Genomic DNA, 25,471 nt, shown 5'->3' with positions numbered 1-25,471 from the left:
GCTCTATGCAGACTTCTTTCTTCAAATTTACAAAATGGCAACGAAGAAGAAAAGGTGAAAAAGAAACAAAGCAACACACTGAAGATGGAGTCTTCCTCTGAAAATACATTTGTGATAAATTTCAAACAAGTAATATATTTGTTTATTTTCATAATATTATGTTGTGATTTGGTGTCAAGCGCACATGATGCGTATTTTATTTTAATCAAATTAAAACAACGTTTCTATTGAACTTTTATTATTGATATTATTAGTGTATTTTAAACTGTAACGTCAATCAACAACAAAAAATAAATAAATAAATCTTATACGACTTTTTTTTCGTTTTTAGCATTAATCGTTTATTACAGTTTTTCTTTCCTCCCGCCACTACACCACTTAAAAAGTATATCTGCCCACTGCTAGGCAAAAGTTTAGAGGCTGTCGTTATGAGATAATTAAAGAGATGAAAGAGACTATGACTAGGGTCATTGGCACATTTACAAAAGATCACTTTCATGGGGCCTTCCTGGAATGTTGGAACGGCACAACAAGTCCATTGCGGAACAGATTACTTCGAAAGGAACTAGCGTCCATTATGTGTACTATTAATAAAAGTGCATATCCAGAAAAGTCTAGAAACCTATAAATGGCACCTCGTATACTTGTCCACAAGATGTGATTTAATAGTAAATTAACTAAAGTAAAGCTAAGTCACAAATTTAGTGATAAAAATCAATGCATCTACAGTCGCTACATCCATTATTCATATTGGTTTTGTTGGGAAGCAATGAATTGTTAATGGAATTTATTTTTGTCCGGTTTTGTCTGTGTTAAGGGATTGCATAGTACATAAACAAATAAGGGCCGCTGTTAGAGTTGACTTTTTCTGTTGTTCTCTATATAATAAATGCAACCAATCGAAGGAGTTAATTATAATGATTCCTCGTCTAACACAACAAAAAAAATACTATATTACACTTACACATATTTATTCTATATTAAACATAATAATCGGTAACTATATATATATATATATATATATATATATATATATATATATATATATATATATATATATATATCAGAGAGAAATCGCCTTTTTAGACAGGTGACAGTATGCTTAATTTTTAACATGCAATTCTACAATGATTTTATATGAATCTTAAACTATATTTTTACATATCGCGTTTATTTGATTAGAAACGATGTTTTTATAACTTACAACGTCAATCCTTTTACTTTCAAATGTGTTAAAAATAATTATAAGTGTAATACAGAGATGAAAATAGATCATTGTTTGAATAATATACAGATAATATGTATACTGAATTAAACCACGTATATCAGATAAGTTTAACGGGTCAATTTATTATAGAAAATGCTTATTATCTCGGATTAAATTCAGACATTAACATATTTTACAGAATATTGATGCTGTTCTCAGAGTATCATCGGCATTAAATAGTAATGCGATAAGCGTAATATGTTAACATCTCATTGTAACACTTTTAACGAACATCCATATATTAATGATTAAGTAAGAAAAACCGAAACAAAAAATTGTCGATGACAACTCAGGTGTTAACAAAGTTTGTGCTTTGATTTGCTGATCAAAAATGATTCAACTCCAATCGCCTCATCCCTCATGTATATGACGTAGAAACAATGAATAATGTATTACACTGATTTATCTCTTTGTTCCTTACTATTCAAGAAAAAAAGCGAATATTCAATAAGTATAGTTGTGTAATAGTTATTAACAATCTCGATATGACGAAGTTTTTCAAATGAAAAACTGTTTATAAACTTATTAATGACTCATTATAAAGACAATAAAACAATAAATAAATATATTGTATGCATATAGTGTATGCAAAAATTATATGGGACTTTTTAAATGGTTCAATGTATTCGGGAAATTGTCAGTTTATGGCAAATTTGAAAATTAGGGATATATTTATACATTTGCATATGCTACCGTTCTAAGTGATATTCTCACTGTCCACATATACTGACGTAACTGAACCAGATTTTATAGTCACAAAAATAAAATACTAACCCAGAAAGCATGCCTATCTATAACGTGATGTGTACGGTGCATATATTTTAAGCATGAAGGAAATCGCAAGCTGATATTTTTTTGGATTCCTGGACATCTATGAAAGAGATCATTTACGTGTGATATTTTATCTACTTTTATCGTTACGCATTTCTCTAATCATGTATGTAAGAAGTTAATTCTATATAAAGTATTATCGGTATATTATTCAAACAATGATCTATTTTCATCTATATATGAAACTCATAATCATTTTTAACATATTTGAAAGTAACCGGAATGAAATTGTAAGTTATAAAAAAGCCACCGTTTCTAATCAAATAAATGCGATATGTGGAAATATATATTAAGATTTATATAAAATAATTGTGGAATTGCATGTTAAAAATAAAGCATACTGTCACATGTTTAACAAGGCGAAGAACCAACAACCCCCCTCAGCAGAAATAACCTTCTTAGTAACATGCAATATGGTTTCCGTGCTGATAGATCTACAGCAGATGTGCTAATGGTTAGATCTCATAGTGGTACAATAGGGGAAGAGGTGGCTGGTTGCTTTTAATGCATCTAAAACCAAGTTTCTATCTTTACATCATCAACGCTCTGATTATCATCTGGTATCAATTGAAATAGACGGTTCTTATCTTCGAACGTTCCGTGTTTTGACAAGCTTCTGAGAGTGACCTTTACTCCTGATCTTAAATGAAACACGCGCATACATTTGTTGCCAAGTTCGCTGGAAAAATAGTAGTATCCTCATACCGCTCCTGTAGATATCCCACTCTTGATGGAATTTTCCATCTATTTCAAGCCAGGTACGTCCAAGGATGGAGTACTGTTCCCACATCTGGGCAGAAGCTACAAAAAAAAACTCATCCTGCCTTAACAGAGTACAAAATAGACTTCATAGCTTAGTGGGGGATGCCCTTTTCTTTTCTCTGCAACCTCTCTCCCACAAAAGAGACGTTGCGAGCCTGTCTTTGTTTTATCGTTATTTCAATGGAAAGTGCTCTTCTGAGCTCCAATCTCTGGTCCCCACCTCGCCTATTTTTCACGAAAAACACCCGTCTAGCTGAAACCCCTGTCAATAATTTTACCCACTGTTTATCTGGTCCTAAATCAAAATGTAGATTCCATGAACATAGCTTCTTTCTTAGAAGTGTACGCCTGTGGAACTTTGTACCGTTTGTCTGTTTGCCACCTGACTACAACTTGGATGGATTTAAGTCTAACATAAACAAATTCCTGATAAACCGCCTACTTTAATAGTCCAATTTATCACATCTGCATTACGAACGATTACTACGATATTATTCCATTGGTTACTGTAGACGCAATAACACTTATCCTCGAGTGGCCTCCGGGACTTGGTAAGTGGTGATTCCGATGTAAAGAAAATAAATAAAGATATTAAACTGAGGTTTGTTTGTGTAGTCAACGAATAACCTTGATTCCTGCCTTACGTACTGATCTTCGAAAACTATATTTCCATGATTAACTTCATGCGTATTTAACTCAGATAGTTGCGTCACAATACCCGGTCAGTTTTCATTTATTGTTTTGGTCCATGAAACTTGAAAATGTTTATAATTTGGGCAATCAGAATTTATTATTTTAGCAAAATATTTTTATCTGTTCACACTTCAGAAACTGTTGGTAGTTCTGTAAAGATATTTAGGAGTATAATCTTTGTCTTTATAAAGTATACATTTATAGCATGACTAAACATTTTATATATATGAAATACGATGTCTTAAAATTACATTACAAATCTCGTTAAGAAAATAGATAAATATACAAGACAATACTGACGTTTCCCACCAGCCACTTAGCATGTCTAGGCAGCGAGTAATCATACATATTTGAAATTCGAACGCAAAAATAGTTGTGCACCTGCTCGTATGTGGACTAAATGCATTACATATTCTGCTTTTCACACTACATTATAACGCAACAAAATTTCAAAGCATGTAGGTTATAACAACTATTGTTTACATATTAGTTGCAGTATCAGTCGATGGCATGGTTTCGAACAAATCATTCAGCTTTAGAATGGTCAGTTTTATTCTCACTTGTTCTAAATTAAATCCAACTAACACCTACTATTAATTCATGCACTGACCAATACTCTGTTCTAATTCGCAGGTGTATTACCCAGCATGCATTATTCATATCTGCCAACACATTTCACAGTTAGTGCCCTAAATGATTAACGCGCGCCATAAGAGACTAGAATTAATCATTAAGGTCAGTTTAACCTGAGGTTAACAGTGTATTGTTAAATTATTTTAAACATTTTTTTTTAATGAAAATCAATCCGTTTTCGTTTGTATCATCTGATCTATTAAGAATACTGTTTTCTTTTTTAATTTTATTCGCTCAGTTGTAAGGTAGTTTTAACCTCGAATCATTTTAGTGTGTACATTTTCAAACTAGGGAACATTTTATTTATCTCACGCTTGCCTTTTGTACGCTACTGCCACATAAGAGCATTGTATAATCTATACTTATTTTCCCTAGCTTCTTTTCTTTGAAACTCCTTGTAATAAGTAACTTTTAACCTTGATTTCGTTTTCCATGTTATGAATGAAATATTGTAAATTTGATACTACAAGATCTGGACTTGTTCTACTTATATTAGGCTCTAATACGGATATTGAACATTTTAAATCTGGATAAGATTTATATAAATATCTACTTCTATATTTATATTTCTGCAGTGTCGAAAAAGTTTTTAATAATATTTTGCCAACTTTGCAAATATTGCCTCTGTCTGTCTGTCTCTCTCTCTCTCTCTATATATATATATACATATATATATATATATATATATATATATATATATATATATATATATTGATTATAACACTTGATAAGTGTTGTTCCTGAATCAGTCTCATGATGAAAAACAAACAAAAAAAATCCAATCGAGCGTACAATCGTTTCGGAAAACATATTACATTTATTAATTGACAATAAGCATTGACAATAATTGACAAATAATTTTTTGTTTTCTAATATCATCTCCTCATCAGCACAAAAAAATAGCAGCCTACACACATATGTAGTGATGAACTTTCGAAAAAAATCTAATGCAACTCCAGAAGTATTATCCACCTTACTTAATACAAGAAATCTGGTTCATTTTGGTGTCTTAAACTTCTCCCCTGTTTGTGATAATGAGGCTATAATATTCGACAAAATTAATTGCCAATTATTGTAAATGATTTTTTTCAATTAATAATTTAATGTCGTTTCCGAAATCCGAAAGGATCGTACACTCGATTCGACTTTTTTGTTTGTTTTTCTTTTGGAAACTGATCCATAATTTACATTTTTCAATCTTCATACTTAATATTGATATAGATTTAGAATAAATATATCTATTGAGCTTATTATATCTCTATATTACTATGGACGCATTTTTTTCCGAAAGTATTAAACCATTAAAATAAACTTTGCTCTTTATACTACAGGTCTAATTCCATCTATAAAATCTATGTAGACACACGCACACATATATAGACACATACACACACACACACACATATATATATATATATATATATATATATAATTTTTAAAATATAATTATCGACTGCCACATTCTTTGTCGTCTACAACTCAGCAGTGTTGCTGAATCTAGCGAGATTCGGAATCGGGATCTCATTATAAAAAGCTTACCCTCTAACACGCACGACTATTTAATGTACCGGGTGGGTTTGTAGATGTTTTTATTCGTTTTCGTTAGAGATACTTTTTGAATGAATTCGATTATTTATGAGAAAGTTCATTTTTACCTAAACTAAAGTTGGAAGTGATTTCCCCTTTGGTTAATTTGGTGTCCCCTAAATTCGGAGATGCATATATAATTATTTTTACAACTGACACGTGTTCTGTCATATACGACTTCCCAGAGTGGCTGACTGTGGCAAGATTCGAAATCGCGACCTCATTATAAGAAGACTAAACCTCTACCAAGCGTTTACCTCGCACGACTACCAAATGTATCGCTTTTTTATGCAGATGTTTTATTTTTATTGTTAGCGATACCTTTTGAATGAATTCCATTATTTATACGAAATCGCATTTTTACCTAAATGCGAGTTGGAAATGATTTTCCCTTTGACGAATTTGGATTGGTGGGTGAATACGGATACAAAATCAAATGAACTAATCATAATGTTTGCTGTGATCTGATTAGAATTTCTTTATAGCATTGCATTCTAAAGAGGAAGAATTACTTGAATCATAGTCAGTGTGAATTACTGCACCCCCGTCTTTGTTTCTAAGTAAATCTAACAAGTGTATACGTTCTATATATCTGAATTGTTTTGAAGTAGATCATTGATGAAACAGAAACAGGAAATCAAATAAAATTAACGAAAATACGATATTAACACATTCTTCTATTTAAAGTGAAAGAAAATCTGGAACAAGAAGATAATCTAATTCATACGTTTACACCCGGACTTTAAAGATGTAAGAATAACATTTCTGCGATCTTATAATGAGAACCGAAAAATAAGAAAAAAAGAAATTAAATGCTCATCATTGCATGCAGGATTTCCCTTTGTTTCAATGTACTTTTTCTATACAGCAGTTTTAACATGTTATTGTGGCGGATCCGATTGCTACATTAACTTCTTTTGTCTATCCTTATTCATTTTATTTACTTGTTAAACTATTTTAATTGTATATTTGGACACATAACACGTGTGATTTCTGGGGAAATGATTAAAATCCAAACAGCTTAATAAGACGATACAAAGATTAAAAAGGCGAACTTCTCATACAAATGTTTCAAAAAGAAAGCGACTTGGAACTGCGATAATGACCGGATTTTGATTGTAAGAAAGACGCGTAGATTAACAGATTTACAAGTGACGGGATTGGCTACAGATTGACCAGAATTCAGTGTTGTGTTCAGGCATCTAGGATTAAAACTATGTGAAATAATTACACTTTTTTATATGAATTCATTGGCTTTCTTATTATTTTATTTATTTTATTAATTTAATCCACTAAATGAAAAAGACTAAAAGTAATCCTAACTTCCTTGCAAAAAGATCGATTATGTAACCTTCAAATTAGTGAAATATTAGCATATTCGGGCAACATAAAAACGAATGGGGTCTTTTATATATATCCTGTATCTTTAAATATATTAAAAGGCCTTGAAAGAAAGCTGTTACAAATCCTTAGGAAAAACAAGGAACACATTGCTCCGTTGAGATATAGACAGCTGGTCCAGCATTACAGTAAGCTACCACATATGTACGGTCTCCCCAAGATACACAAAGACGGTATTCCACTCAGACCCATAGTGAGCTGCCGAGACACAGCATGCCACCCACTGAGCAGGTATCTTGTGGATATAATAAACCCATTAGCTGGCAAGTCAGCAACATATGTAAATAATTCTGCCCACGGCCCGCAAATGATCAAGGGAGCGCCCATCAGTACAAACCAAATGGTAATCCTAGATGTGGTTAGACTGTTCACTAAAGCCCCGACTAGTGAGGCAGTAGCAGCAATTCAAGACAAAATAGCTGCGGACCTCTCCATAGAAGAGCGCACATGTGTACCATTGCCAAGCTTAATGGAAATGATGACATGCTGCATAGAAACAACCTACTTCAGAATGGGTACTAACCTATATCGACAAGAGGAGGGGCTAGCTCTGGACTCGCCATTATCACCAGTGATGGCGAACATATACATGGAATACTTCGAAGACATGGTCTTAGGTTCAGCTCCCTTAAAGCCAACCATGTGGCTAAGATACGTTGATGACACCTTCATACTCTGGCCCCATCAGGAAGGCATCCAGCCTCTCCTATATCATGTGAACTCTATAAGACCATCGATACAGTTCACAATGGAGAAAGAAAAAGATGACCTCCTTTCTTCCTTGATATACTCATATCACGCACAGAACATGGGTTTAAGACATCCGTATATCGCAAGCCTACCTTCAGCGGACAATACCTTAACTTCAACTCCTATTACCCATAGAGTATCAAACATGGAATCGCACGCTGGCTACAACATCGAGCAGAGACAATACGTAGTGACACCATTACATGCCACCAAGAAATGGTCAGGTTGAAGAATACCCTCCGTCGTAACAAACACCCCGATACCATACTATCCACCAGACATGTTAATAGTATAAGAAAGGAGAATGAAACCCCAAAAACACCAACGGTCTGCCTACCAAACATAGGAGGCATGTTCGAAAAGATTCAGAGAATATGTGCCCCCTACAACATCAGGAGTGTATTCAAAAGCGAGTCAACACTCAGACGAAACCTGGTACGAGTGAAGCCCCGCATGGAGGAGAACATGACCAAGAACTGCATATACTCCATCCCATGCAGTTGCAGAAATGTTTATAAGGGTGAAACATGCTGCCCCCTCAAAGTAATGGTGGAAGAACACCGAAAAGCGGTAACTAAAGGGGAGACGGAAAAATCGGGTATAGCCAAACATGTCTGGATGGAGAGGGATGAAGTAAAAAATATAAACAGAGATACCCACTTGAAAGGGAGAACAACTTTAAGAAACAGCTAACATGGTCGGACAATCTACTGAACAAACCAAGTGTAGAGCTGAATGCAATTTGGACACCTCTAACAGAGAGAGAAAACCTTGAATAACAACATAGGTAATAATAATAATAATAATAATAATAATAATAATAATAATAATAATAATAATAATAATAATCAGTAATATCTTTTTTAAAAATAATATTTTAATACTGCTTTGTTTGTTTGGTCATTAATCTGAAACAAACTCTACAGCCACTGCTTTTTAATAAATTAAGATACTCGGTAAATAGAATATGCGACATTAATTTGTACTTAATAATTTCGTTGCACCATGTGCGTGCAATAATACAGAAGACTGCTTTCAACGTAGTAGATGCTTCATTAGGCACCGCCAAAACTGGGGGGGGGGCAGGTCAGTACTTTTTGACGGACCGTCTTTTTAAAAATCTACCAAAAATCAGGTAATTATCCGATCAATACGAAATTTTCAGCGATTATTAAGAGAAGAATGAACTTTATAACCGTTTACTTATTTTTCATAAACGATATTTATATATATATTTTTTTTTGCTTACAAAACCCCCCTTGTTTTGAAGTGGGAACAAATATGCTTAAAATAATCATCTGAAATTGAAATCAACATATTGTGTTGTTGTAAGGGACAGAATTATAGATTAAAAAAAAAATCGTTTGCATACCTTATTTTGACTTCTGAATATAAGAACTTCGATTGTGTTTAATTATCCCGCTTTTGAGTTTTGAAGTGTGAAATTCGGTGAATATGTTAAGTAAAATAATTAATTTAAGTTAAGCAAAACAAAAAAAAAAAATTTAATATTTATACGAAAAAAGCTATTTTAAAATTTTTGATAAATAAATTAACAATTTTTTTTAGCGAGCCGAATAATGCATGACCATTATTAAACAGGGCATGCTTTGAATAATCGATACCAAAAAAAAAAATTCGATAAATATTGTGCCCTTTGTGTTAAAAATAGCATCATTTTTTTCGATCCCGTTTGAAAACGTTTGCCGCCTTTCGACTACGGTGGACCAAACGCGCTGAAATAATTTTTTTTTTATTCTGCTTTAAATTGCCCCCCCATTTTGGGGAGCCTGGCCCCCACACACATACACATTAAAAACCAAACTCATACAAATGGTCACCCATCTGGTACTGGCTAGCCTCAGCTTAATAATACATTGAAATTTTCGTCACTGAAAAATAAGTTTTTTTGGCCTGTTTGGTCTTCCATAGTTTTCTTATCATCAAAAGAAAACGTAAACAGAGTCGATCTGAACTCTACGTCGACGCGAAATATTTGGTTACCTATATGAATAAGTGGAATTATTTGAAATTCAGGTACTTATATTATAATATTTTTGCATATTCTCTTAGAAAATCATCCTAAATCTTAGTTAGACAATAAATAAATAAATTAATTATTTCAAAAACCCTTTTTTTTTAAATATTTAAGTACGTTTTTTGTGCAAGACAAAAAATGTCAATTGTTAACTTTTTGGGAAAATTTAACATTTAAAATTGAATTAAAAATAGTAGAAAAAGTTTTACATTATTCTGTTTTCTATATGATAAAATTCAGGGTTTTATCTTTCTGGAAAAAAAAAGTTACTCAGAAATAATGGATTTTAATAAATGTAATTTAGTTTTAAAAAACAACAACAACTTGATTTTGCGGCCATTTTTGGCGGTGCCTATGCTTCATCTAAATACACTCAATACTCTAAATATAGCTGGTATGTGTCATAATACAATTTTAATCTTTAATGTTTTTTGAATGGATTTAAAAGGTGTTAAATAATCTACATAAATTATACAAGATGTGTAAGAGCGGGTAAAAAGATATCCAAATAGGAAATAGAATTAAATAAAAAACTTTGACAGTAGATTAAATATTATATGGAATTTAATAACATTAAATATCAACTATGAATGTATTAGAATTCATGGGAAGTGGACAATGCATTGTGGATGCGTTATCGCCAGCTCTTCGTACTGTTGCTTCTCTTAAATATTCTCTTAGTCCTAATTTTAATGATTGGTTTTTCTGACAAATGGAGAAGCTATAGCTGTATTCTAGGTCGGCCGTATTTTGCGTGAACAGTCGTCAGAGTTGTTGGAAATCTTCTGTTTCTATGCCTATACTTGTGGCTATGTCACTAGTAAGGGTGCTGGATGTAAAGGTTTTATCTTGGTTGATGTTATCCGCCTAAATATCCGGGACCCGAAGAGTAACAACTAAGGAGGCTGCCCTATCAGCAGGTGTAAAGTACTGGTGTTGCTGTATTGCCATTGCACGAGGTATTCTAGACCATGAAGTAGCTTCTGTTTTGGCTTCTTGATGCGATATTAGTAGGCAATTTTTACACCTTTACCTGATCATGTGCTCCAAATGTATTTATTTTTTCATTTCATTTTCTCTCTTAATTCCGTATATGCTCAGCTCTTAGTAAATCTGTCGACTTATTCCACTAATCTCAAAACACCATCATAAGATTTTCCAGAAAAATAAACGATTGAACCTGGATCTCCAATATCCAATGTAGACCCCGATAACCATGTCTTCTTTCCCAACATTAAGAGTCTGCATCCCAACCTTCCAGAGATTGAATCCCAATTACAGAAGACTAAACCCGATATATTATTATTATTATTAGTGAAACTGGCATTGCCCCAATTTCCTTAGATGAATTCGTAGTAAAATCGTTACTTTGACTTAACTTTCAAATTTGACCCCCAACATTGCCTTACGCATGTAATATGTATCTACATAAAATGTTGCTTTCCATGTGGTAGGGGCATCTCCAGAGAGAATCCTTAATTACGTTATATGTGTTTCCGAGTTGCACTTGCTCACACTACTGAAAACACTATCAATAATTTCCCACACTCTTTATCTGTGCCTAAACCTAAACGTACATTCCATGAATAAAGCTTCTTTCTTGGAACGAAACACCTGTCAAACTTCCTTGCATTTGCCTTCTTTCCGGCTGACTGTAATATAGTCGTCTTCAAGTCCAATGTAAACAAGTTCTTGCTGAGCTGTTCCCTTTAAGTACTCCCATTTACCAAATATCTCTTGCTTACAATTACAACGACATTGTCCTATTGACCACTGTACACTTATTTACTCTTATCCTCGAGCGGTCTTCGGACCTTTATAAGTGATAATACCTTTGTAAAAAAAAGAATGCTATAATTTTACATTTTAATATTTAATCATTGTTTAATCTAAAAATATATGATCACTAAAATAAAATATTTTATCAGTTTCATCTCGGGAAATTAGTATAACATTAAATTTATCCACTAAAATTTGTTTGATTACCACGCATATATTATAACTCAAGAAGTTGAAGAGATTTTTCATATTGCAATTTATATTTTAAAATAGTTTTCCATGAAAGTTTTACAATGTTACTTAACTCAACACATGCAATACTGACTGGACGCTATAATGAAATATACAAAAGAACATACTAAATAAAGCATAATGTTCTCAACTTAATTTTTAACATTAGAACTTATGAACAATTACTCTTCCCTTAGAAAGTAAAACTCTGAGAAGCACATAACTTATGAGGAACACATTTTAGTATTGCAAACCTAACACATAATCCCCATCATCATGCAGTCCTTTCAGTGTCTTGACGATGACTAGTCAGTGTCTTAATGCTTTATCAATCCGTGTTTGCGTAGTCCTCTTTGTATGTGAAACGTTCGGTCACAGGCGCTGCATATACGAGTGCCACGGTTGTGTCGTCGATATTGTCTCAGTTCCAAAGCTTCTCCAATATTTCCTTCTATTTCTTCTTTCTGTTTACGGAGACTGTTCCACCGGCGACTCCCTACTTTGTCTTGTTCCCCCTAACTCTCGACATTCGTATTCGTCGCCTTTACGTGTCGGCTTGTTACATTTTTGTAGCGAAGCTTCTGACGTCCTACCTTGCTGATTCCATTTTCGAGTGCCCCGTAAAAGACCATCCTTGACATTCGGTTCCTTTCCATTCTGGCAACTTGCCGGTCTATTGTAGTTGCATGTATGATATGGTAGCTTCCCCACTGTCTAGGTTTGCTGTCCTGAGAAGTTCCACTTTTGATACGTAGTCACTCCATTTGATCTTCATGATCCTTCTCACGTTTCCCTGCTGGACGGCTTCCAGTGTCTTTATGTGTTCTCTATACAATAGGTTTCGTTTCTGCTTAGTAGAGTAAGGATGAAAGAACGGCGGTGTGTAGACTATAGATTGTGCCTAGCCGGATACCTGTCCTTATCAAGATCAACTTTTCTAGCTTACCAAAAGAGGCATATACGTTTTGGATTCGGCAGCATATTTCGTTCTCAGCAAGGTTGTCAGTACTTAAAGCGCTTCCAAGATATTTGATATGTTCAGCAACTTTTAGCGTTGATTGTTATTATAGGCATTTTAGAGTCATTGTTATCTGTTGAAATCTGAGACAGCACTTTTCTTTTAGCTATTTTATTTGTAGACCACACTTCCTGGCTGTTTTAGAGAAGGTATCAACTATCCTCTGCATCTGAGCTATATCAGTGCACTCTCGTCTGTGAACAAAACTTCTGTTCTAAGCTCCTTCCATTGAGGACGAAGTTTAAGTATTGCAGAAGTATGAATGAATCACAAACACATTTTGCCCAATGTTCGTAAGGTTCTAGGTTCCATCTCTTAACAAGACTTAACAACGAACTTTATATCATTTTTAATTTTTCATTGATGAATAAGTGCTTAATAATATGAAATGATTTTATGAATTAAAAAAACAATAACTCTGTTTACATCAATAAACAGATGTATATATGCTGCTGTAATATTTTACGGTAATGTAAAGTTTAACAAATATTTTTTTAAGTAATTCTGGTACACCCAACATCAGAAAGGTGGCGGAGAGATGGGTGTAGGAAGAACGTTCTTGCAGTAATTTTAATTTCAATTTCAAATGACGTATTTTCATATTAGCATTTTAATACGACGTTTTCGCTCTATCGTATCATTAAGATTACAATCATTTAAAAGCAATTATGCCCTTTTTATAACGTTGAATACAATATAAAAAAAGCAAATTCGCTAAAATTTCTTGTGACAATTCAATGTAGACTGCTGAAACCGGTCGCGATTTTAACGGAACTTTGGGCCGAGAAACTACGATAGCATGCACAGCACAATGGAAGGTTAATGAGTTTCGTTGCGGTTACGAGTCTTGAAGATAATTAGCGTAGTAATCGGTCATTAGATTTGGTCGAAATGAATCCACGCACTGTTCAAGAAGTATTTACTAAATTAGATTTAATGTATACGACGATTTCCAACGATTCCAGATTGGAAAGCCTAGAACAATTGATAAATGTGGTCATTACAAAATTAACGACAACCAAAAGAAAGGTGGTTATAAAATGAAATTTTCCCTTTTTTATGCAACAAGAACGACCCGTCTCTCGATCGGGTTGTGACTTTAGATCATTAATCTGTTCTTTACTGCGTGCATTCGGAAATAATACCGTCAGATACTATTACAATTTAATAATTGTTATACCGGCTTCCTTGAACCGAGGAGTTTACATCGATTAGCACTATAAATAGCGCTAGTAATTCCAACACCAGTGAGAGAGATGTGACTACACTTCAACTGCTAGTCGAGTGCCCAGCTGATATACACGCTTTCCTGTCTTTGTACATTATTGAGTGTTCAAAGCTGCTATGTATTAACACTCATAAGGGTTTGTACAAGTTTAACAGATTTCCTTTTATTGTCAAAGTCGCATCTGCGATATTTCAGCAAATTGTGGACATTATGTTAAATTGGTTGGATTTCGCCTTAAGGTTCCCGGACGATATGTTACTAAAAAAAGCTAGCAAAGAACAACACAGAGCTCATTTTAACCAAGTATTCAAAAAGATCCAGGATTATGGATTTAAGGTAAAACAGGAAAAAATGTACATTTTTCATGTAGAAAATAAAATACCTGGGACAAATCATCGATAAACATGGAAGAACGCCGGATCTAGATAGCTCGAGTGCAATACATAATATGCCTGCTGCAGAAAATATTGCGTCTTTACAAAGTTTCTTAGGTTTGGCAAATTACTACAATATATTTGTGCCAAATATGCATAAACTAAGACCGGCTTTCAATGAACTGTTAAGGAAAGACCAACATGGGTCTGGGCGTAAGAGTGCGAAGAAGCATTTCGGGAAATTAAAGAGACTTTGACATCTGGCTTGTTTCTGGCATATTATAATCCCAAGCGTGAAATTATAGTTGCAAGCGATGTCAGCTCCTATAGTATAGGAGCATGCACTTTACACAAAATAAATGATGGAAAAGTGGAACCCGTAGCACATTCATCCCGATCACTTTTGTCAGCCGAAAGGACTACTCACAACTTAAAAAAGAGGCGCTACGCATTATATTCGCAGTAAAGAAATTTCATCGTTTCCTGCACACTAGGCAATTTCTGTTACAAACAGACCATACGCCATTATAAACGATTTTCGGATCGAAAAAGACTACAACATACGGTGAATAGACTCCAAAGATGGGGGACCATACTTCTGAATCACAATTTTCAAATGGAGTATGCACCATCTAAAAAATGTGGTCATGCAAACGGCTTATCGAGGTTAATACCTAAGCATACAGAACCATGGGAGGATATGGTAATAGCAGCCATTAAAGTGGAAGTTGAAGTAAAAAATACGTTATGTGACACAATAAGAGAACTTCCAGTAACGCTTGATGAGATTAAGAGTAAGGCAGAGGTGGACGAATTTATTATACACACGGAAGAAAGGATCAACAATAACGAACTGGATGAAGAAATTTATTCAATTTACGATAACGTCCTGTTATAAAGCGGCAGGGTCGTAATTCCTGCGACATTACAGAAAATAATGCTCAAGGAATTTCATGTAGGACATCCAGGTATATCAAGAATTAAATGCCTTATGCGCTCTTTCGTTTATTGACCAAACATGGATAAGGATATAGAAGAAAAAATCAGGAAGTGTAGAGGATGCGCATTAGCTATGAAAGCTCCTCTGACTCAATTCGGATCGTGGGCAAAACCGGACCGACCTTGGTCTAGGATACATTTAGAACCGCTAGATGGGTTCTACTATCTCATTGTTTCAGACAGCCTATCTAAATGGCTGGAAGTATTAAAATGTAACAATCCCACATAGGAGGTAACTATCAACATTCTGTATGAACTATTCGCTAGGTTTGGAGTAGTAGACTGCATTGTTACAGACAATGGAACGCAATTTACGTCTACCGAATTTAAACATTTTGTGAGGGTCATCTAATCCAGCATATAACCATTCCGACATACCACACAAGTAATAATGGACAAGCAGATAAATTCGTTGACACATTCAAGAGAGCTCTGAAAAAAGCTAGTGGGTCGCCGACGGATAAGTCAATCCAACAGTTTTTACAAGCCTACAGAGTCACTCTAATGCAAACATCGAAATGTCGAATACACGCGCTGAGGTTATGTTCGGACGGTTAGATCGATTTTTCACAAGTTTTACCAATTCATGATAAACCAAACCTTAAATAAACGATAAAAACAAAAAACGCTATAAAATTGGCGAAAGAGTTTTCTACAAGATTCTCAAAAATAATAACACTTTCTGGGAGTCCGTCGTTGTTGAGAAACAAATAGGCAACATGGTCTACATGATTAAGGGGCCAGATTTCGTGGAAAAACGACAAACTAACCATATTCGGAAAAGATACTAGAACAGTGAATTGGCGAGATCGCCAGAGGAGGACATCATGGGCACAGTGTTTAATACTTTTCAGGTGGCAGACCAGAGCCAGTCATGGAGAACAGAAGATCAAACAGAAAACGGAAATCACCAGAATTGATTAGGCTAAACCCAAAACAAAATCGTTATTAATCCGAGACGGGATATTTTCAAAGGGGTGTTATACCGCCTTTACTTGAACAGAGCCGTTTACATCGATTAGCACTATAACTAACGCTAGTAGTTCCAACACCGGTGAGAGAAATGTTACTGCACTTCAACTGCTAGCCGAGTGCCCAGCAGATATACACGCTTTCCTATCTTTGTACATTATTTTAATACACTTGTTCCTTAACCGAACCTCGACTTGGTTGTTCTTGTTTTCACTGTTGTTCCACGACACAACAATAACTTTATAAAGTGTTGTTATTTTCAGGTAGAAAACCAGAATTTACTGGTAAAATTTTCCCAGTTCATCTGGCGACTTTCACTAACCGCATTATGAATAAGTTGCTTCTAGAAGTGTAGCCCATTTTGACTTTCAGAACAGTTTCAGATGGTTCGCTGTTACACACAAGTCCTGGGAGGTGACTTGTTTGTAGTAGACAGTTCCACAGAACAAAATATTCTTACCGTGTCGAAACCCGGGAAAAGAACATGTGAAATTGCTCCAGAAAAGGTTTAATATTTATGAAGCAATTCTGGTTTCTGATTGGTTGGTAGCAGAACGTGAATTAATTATATTCGTCAGTTCTTAGCAGCATCGTTTATAAATAGAATCTTCTGACTGTGTGGGATCATACCATATCAATCTCAAAATATTGCAACATTGCTAACAAACTATTTGCTGTACAATAAATTGACTTTCTACGAACCAGTTTAGTTGTATATCAAAAATCTTACTGTGGTTTATATTTTCACAGTATAATGAACCAGATATTTTTTTTTCATTTCTGTATTTTTTTGAAGTGACTAGTTTAATTATTATGTAGTAGTCCTCTGCCATCGATATATAAAAATAGTACGAAGGAAAATTATGTAGAAAAATATTACTTTTATTAAAGTAGATAAATAAATTACTTCTACGTTAATAAAATAACGAGTGGATATTTATTACGTAAACAATCAAACGCTTAACAATAAATATAACTAAGGACATGGAGTATTGCCTTTAATGGTACATTATTTGGGAGTTGCAATATACTACATAAAAAAATCAAAATACTATTCCTCGTCAAATAACACGTTTTTGTTATTTTCCTATTTTATCTTAGATTAATCTGTAATTAAATTTAAATTTTAAATACATAAATTTATAATTTAGTACATTTTAAAGAAGTAAGCACTTTTTTAGTAAATCAGTTTTACTGAGGATTATAATAAACTTAATTATATATCAAACTGAAAGCATAATTGCAAAGATTATTTATAGCTAATTACGAAGGATTGGAGGAAATTTTGTTGGAAGCAAATAGATGTAAAATGTTTAATACATGTGTCAGTTCGCGGAATAGGAAGACGTAAAGATTAAAAACTTTGGAGTGCTAACATACACATGCACTAGTAAACTAATAAATTTATGCACCAGTACAATCGAGATGAGAACGTAGCAAACGTCTGTTGGTTTTGATGACACCTGGAATATATCAACCATTACATTATTCATATTATTTATATTCCATATAAAACTATAGAGATCACCTATTGTAACATAAGTTAGCACAAATATATATAATATACATCGGATACTGCCAATACTATACAATGCTAAACTATCCTCTTATCTGTCAAGGCGACACGTGACTATTAATACGCCGTTTATTTACTTATAGAGTATTGTATCTGCATATACACTGGTGATCTAGCTAATAGTATTTTCCTGCTAGATGTAACGTATATATATATATATATATATATATATATATATATATATATATATATATATATATATATATACGTTACTGTCAGAACTGAGAACACGAAAAGACACACAGTAAATCAATTATAGGATATATTACTACTGTTTTCCGAGTTGTTATCTAATTATAATATGGATTTTTGTTCATGTGTCTATAAATAATAATCGTCATATTTCACAATAATAATAATAATATCATAAAGTTGTAAAACATATCATTTTCTAACCGTGCGCTAACAATCAGAGGGAATTATTATGAGCATATCTTGTATCATCCAGCGCTATATCCATGTTACTCATTATTATGTGCTGTGTAGGTTAAACATGGTCAGATATTAATTAAATATAAGGTAAACAGTAACCTGTACATAAATGATACGTATTATAGAATTAGAAAACGCTCACATCTAATAATATTCATTTTATTTGATGTTGGCAAGAAATATATCAATGGTTATTCGTCATAATGACAACTCACAAAGTAAAATAAGAGTTAACTGTGATGATATAATTGTCTACGAAACAATGTCGAATTTTTGTCATATTTCGGGGCATGTTAATATCACCGATTTTCCTTTAGAATTCTAATTTCATCACTAAATTTTAATCTAAAACAAAGCAATAATATACAGCAATTGGTGTAGATTGTTGCCTTCTTTAAAATATGTTTAGAATATAAGTGTATACAAAAGATTATATGGCATAATCCTGTTGACGCATCGCTTCTCGTTAGATCACGGATGTTAAGCACCGATGAGCCAGATTAGTTCCATAGGGGTTACTGGTTGGGAATTCTAGGCGCGGTAAGTGCTCTCCTCTAATCCTGACATGTGTTTCCAGTCGTCCTTCACTTGCTACTGGTATTTAACAATGTAGATAAATTGAAGACGTGTGGTTGGAGATTACGCACCTCCTGCCACTAAATATTTCACGCTCAGAAGCACCTACTTGGGTATCCATGATCTGTCTAAGACTGAAAGAGCTTCGATATAAAAGATTAGATTAATATAAAGTGGGATTCAATATCAAATCAAACGAAAGAATTACATTTTAAGACCAGCGATTTCCGCTCATGTTTTAATTGTCGTATATATTTACACTCTTTAAGTTGATTCGCCTGAGCATAGAATTTGTTCTACTAATCTATCATCAGACAATGTAAATGTTCTGTTAAACTGGTTGATTTACAGTCGCATAGTTTATATTACCTTATATTATTAAATACATACAATGCGTATATTCTAATTAACCCTCTATTTGCGACTCCGTTACACATATAAAAGGGTCGTATTGAATAACATTCAAAACAACCTTTGAGTTCGACATCTGATAATTAAAACGAATCGAGTTTAGAAGAAAACAGTCATTGCTAAACAATCTGGGGACTGTCTACATAATAACTTCTTGTTGTATTGAGGGGTCACTTGGGAAAACGTGTGAATATTCTCCCCGAGCAAAAACACCGTATATAAGTTAAACTTTCTTGATTTAACCGAGTCTGAATTGGTATATGAACAAAAGTTAAAAGTTAAATTGATTTCTGCAGTTCTAATGTGTTAAACGTCATTGTGATGAGCGCATTATTTGTATCGAAATAAATGTCATAACTTTTCATGAAATTAAATATGGTCGATCCTTCAACACGTAAAAATATACTACTACCAAAATAGAACGTCAATTCCGTTATTTCTAAACCATTCTTTGGTTAGTTTGACAGTATGCTCGAGATCATTGTCCTGCTGAAAGACGAAATTGTTTTAACAATATTCTAACGTAATCTGACATATTTAAGCTTCAATGATGGAATGTTCTTGGGGACCTTGATACAAAACCTGGACAATTTAGAACTCTACTGAGTGTATCCTTGCTCACATTAATCCCAGCTTCTCTGTGGTCGGGTTGAATTTCACCACGAGTAACAAAAGGGTTTTTGTACCTACCTGTTTACCCACCTTGATTTTTTTCGTTTAATTACCTTGGCCGACCACATCTTGGAAGATTTGCAACAGTTTCACCAGGGTTTTTAAACTTTCTAATAACGTTTCCAACTGTACTAAGTGGTAGATTAAGTTCACTTGATATTATTCGAAAGCCTTTTTCTTCTTTGTGCTTATCAATGATTTTTTGACGAATGTCTATTGACACCTCTTTAGTTTAAGGCAGTTTTATAAATAAATTGGTTGACTTTGAAGGATGATCCCAAACTGGAAGATTTTTTTAAAATTATTTTAATATATAGCTCTCTTATTGGTCAGTCATAACTCATTCGCATTATTGCAACACGCTAAGCAAAAGTCATTTTAATTTATTTCAGCATACTATTTCTTTTTAAAGTGAATTCAATACTTTTGCGTTTGTTAATTCATATTTTTCCTTAAATATAAACTTTCTAAACTTTGATCTTGTAATTACTACTCAAGGTAAAATTTAGAATTGTAATAGGAATATACTGACCAAATTTCAGGTAAAATCTTGAACCTTAATTAAAGATATGAAGAAAATGTAATGTATCAAATATTTTTCGTGGTACTACACCTTTTTCCTCAGCATATTCACCCTGCTTCACTTTTTGTTATCAAGTAAGATCTTTGACTTATTGTAGTTTCATCAAATACTTTTGTATGCAAAATCCGATTCCGCATTTTACTAATTCCTACCCTCTGAGGAGAAGGAAAGTATTTCCTCGAAACTCTGCGAATTAAGGACTATCCACTTATCAAGTGTTTCTTTTGCAGATTAAATATGTTTTAACTCTTTTTCAAAGTGTTTTTAACATGCTTTATTAACTGTTTTCTCTTATATATATATATATATATATATATATATATATATATATATATATATATATATATATATATACCTAGGTACGGGCAAAAAATAAAAAAACAAGTTGTTCTTTTTAAAATCTATTAAAATTCATTATTTATGAGAACGTTACTTTCTAGAAAGATAAAAGTTTAAATGTAATCCTATGAAGAGCAGAATAATGTGTTTTTACAATTTTTAGTAGATTTTTCAATTTTATTTTTACCAAAAAGACACCATTTACGACGATTTTTGTTTCAAATGGTAACACATTTAATTATTTATTTAATAGTTATTTGAATATATTATTAATTTTTTAAAATTTTTTATATAAAAAATGAAAAAATATAGCTCAATCTACCATGTGCAAATAAAGTTAACATAAATAGAACACCACGATTGTACGTAATGGTATAATAAAAAGAATTGGATAAATATTAAAAATAAAATAAATTAAAAAGAAAGAAACAACTCAATGAGAACATGAACAAATACCAAAAAGTATAATATAGGTAACGAAAAAGATGTCAGGAAAGTAACTCTAGTAATAAAAATATATTCTATGAAAGTGAAGATCCCCTTTAAACAAAGACGGTATCTGATAATTAATAATTCGAAACCAAACAAAATGACTCTTAGGATAAATACAGATAAATATGGTAATAAAAATTATAAAAAAATAAGAAAGGATAAATAATAAGAAAAAAGGAGGAAATTAAGACTAAAACAATAACAAAAATACGAAAGTAAGGTTTAAATCCAGACTTTTGGTTTGCACAGCTCCACAAATGGCCGACCTGTAACAACGTGGGGTGTAATGTATTTATCATGCATAGAATTAAGTGTTTTGTTGGTAACATCGGTTGGAAATCATATCTGACGAGTTGGTGAGAACGACAATTTTTAGGAAAACATAAAATCATAAAATTGTCATCTTATTAACAAAATAGCTGCAATGAAGAGACCGAAGATAAAATAAACAAGAGTTATATAAAAGGAAAAAAGTACGCCTTTGAATTTCAACAAAGTTTTGTCATCTCTCTCTCTCTCTCTCTTTCACGCTCTCTCTCTCTCTCTTTATATATATATATATATATATATAGTTAGATAGATAGATATATAGATATGTTGCCTACATAACATATACTATTCTTTGATTTAAGGTCAGTCCGTATCCCCTATCTTCCCGGCTCCGATTGGCATCTTTATTTAGACCAAACTCTATTCCAATATTCGTGGAGAAGTTATGTACTTACTATAGTCTTCTCAAATCTGGTGTACGCTTGTTGATGTGAAAATTATTTGACAAGATTATGTTACTATCAAGCATTGCAAATCCAACATACATTATGGGACAGCACATAACTGAGATAAAATATATAGAACAACTTCACAGCGGATTATTTATTGAACCTACTGTTTATCATATTCATGATGTCGGTCAATAACATATTTGGAAATGTTATGTAAGGAATACATTTTTAAACGTGAGGCATAGATGAGACCCCCTCTGAATATAGCTAATAATAAATATTATTATAAATAATGAAAAAAATAAAGAAAACTATGGGCAGCGAAATGAACAGAAGTGCCCAACCTAATTAAGCGTAAGGTATATAGCCAACATATGTCTGAACATGACATTATAATATCAACAGAACCGCCACACACATTTTGAAAAAAATATCTGACGGGAACAATAACATTTTTAAGAAATAAAAATGATTTACAGGCATATTGTAAAATAGATACAGATTCGCACATGGGCAGTTATTGGCCAGAGAACTGAATAAAAACGGAAAGCTATATTGAGTATAAGACATGAAGCAGAGCTGAATCTTTATCAATTCCAGAGACATAGAAGAAATAAGAAAACAGAACTCGGAGAAGAGCATATGATTAAGACAATATGAATTAGAATGTATACAATACAAACATAGAAGAGTAAATCACTATAAGAAGCTATCCTCTCTACGTGATCAGTAGGGAGTAAGTAAATACAAGGTATATGAATGAATCACAATAATAAGAACAGAAGAAACTCAAAAACTACTTGGGGAGGGTCATGATCCGATACTGACTGAAAAAAAAACAGAATTGATTCTGACAACTACAAGAACTGCGATTATAACAAACAAAATCAAAAACAGACAAAATACAGATCAATTGAAAAGGCATATTTGGTAAACAAAGAGACGACAGTATAAGTCACATAATTGGTGAATACAACAAACAAGCTCCAAGTCTTGGACGAACAGACATGCCTGCATGTGGACGGCAGTATACGGGAGACTGTCTTTATTTTATTTTGAAAGAAAAACATAAAATGAGCAAAAACAAATCACAGATGAACTACGAATTAATCAGAATCTCGAGTAAAATCGCCTAAGCAAGGGGAACAGATGCTATAATGTGTCACAAAACGGAATAAAATCACCAAACAGTTAAACTTCAAAGTACAATTAAACTTCACGTATTTATTTAGATATTTTCCATATTATTCATCACAGAAATAATGTATTAAACTGATCGTATTATTATATTTGTTTTCACTCTTCAACAACATGATTGTCAAGTCGGTTGGAGTCAAACACTACATTGAACTCAACTAACCACTCTCTCCCTGCCTCTCCTTTGCTGACTGATGCCACACTGGATGAGCTGAAAATTTTCTCATTTTCAGGCGCATGTTTTCATAAAATTTAGATACCGGAAAAGTATGTGGACCCGATCTCATCTCGTTTTCTTGACTGCTAGAGAACTGCTTCTGTGGTGCCCGTTTACAATACCTCTGGCAGAAGAAATGATCCATTAAACTATCGCCCCATTTGCCATCTCGAGCATTTCGCCAAAATGTCCATAATAAACTAAGCTCTGGTCCATTACCTTACAGCTGCTAAAGTTTTTAACTACCAAAAATATGGATGTAGGCAACCCCGTTTTACAGCAGATATCCTAACTGTAAAATCTGGACATATATACAATACACTGGGCAAAGCAGGAGAGGTTAGAGCGGAAGCTCTAGGTATATCTAAGGTTTTGACAGGGTTTTGCACGAAGGTTTTCTCGTTAAAAGCATGAGATAAGGCATCACTAGACGAATATTTCACGTAATTAAATCCTTTTTAAATCAGAGAAAAATCCAGGTCGTCTACGAAGGTCGTGCATCTAAGCAATATTACTTAAATGTGAGTGTACCTTAGGAGTTTATCCTTGTAATTCTATTATGTCTAATACTCATAAGTAACCCCCCTGATGAAATTGTCTCTGTAATGGTATATTTGCTTGTGACACAACCCTCTATATCAGGAACGAGAGGAAGACAAATAAAAAACATATATAAGTCAATGGTAGAAGCAGTAGAGGAAGACCTCCAATATGTGTTGATTAGTTTAAAAATGGATGGTCACATTCAATGCTTGCAAAGCTATGCTAGTTTTCTTCAATAATTACAAGAAACATTCTCAACCACTAATAGTAATGGCTAACAGTACATAATCTGAAAGTACTTATTTCAAACTCTTTGATTTTACGTTCACATGAACAGTATTTGGAACAGATACATTAAGATCATTGCCAGGGTCGTTGCGAGAACGTTGGAACTCTCTCTTCCTTGGTAGAAAGTTAATTACGCCTGAAGTATCCTGTACCTTTATAAGGCAACCATTCGCGCATGTATGGAGTATTGTTGTCACATTTTGGATGATGTACCTTCTACTAATATTTCGCTCCTTGTCAGGGTTAAAAAGACAGTTGCTAACATGATAAGTCCTGAAATGCCATCCAAGCTTTAGCCTCTGTCCCATCGACGAAATACTGCATCCCTCTTCCTGTTCTACAAGTATTTTAATGAAAGAGGCCCCGACGAATAGCAAGCTCTTGTACTCCTACGACGAAAATATCCTCCACAAACCAGACGATCAGCAAAATCCCATCCCTACACAGACCTTCTACTGTAATGGTTTCTTCTCCTTATCTGCTCGACTATTCTAGATTCCTGTTTTCCCAAGTGAACTGACATGCTGGAGTTCAAGTGCAATGTTAACATACATATTCTGCTCGACTCCCTACGTAGCAGTTCTGCAACTTATTTCCCTCATAGTAGCCCCGACATAAAGTAGGATTACATGCATTTATCTATATAATAAAATGACTGCAGAAATTCCCTTCTGGACCAAAGAATCATAGTTTTGCAACAACAGATGCCACAAACAAATGCAATACATCTACGCTATTTGCCAGTACCTTATAACAATTCCTATTAACTTTGCACACACATTCAATCACGATAACAAAATACTACAATATATACTAGGAACAACACCATCATAATCGCAGAATCTTTCGAGGAAGGTGTA

Source organism: Euprymna scolopes, chromosome 3 (genome assembly GCF_053919585.1).
Source record: "Euprymna scolopes isolate OS-2025 chromosome 3, ASM5391958v1, whole genome shotgun sequence".
NCBI classification, from domain to species: domain Eukaryota; kingdom Metazoa; phylum Mollusca; class Cephalopoda; order Sepiida; family Sepiolidae; genus Euprymna; species Euprymna scolopes.
Note: the sequence above shows the minus strand (reverse complement) of the source record.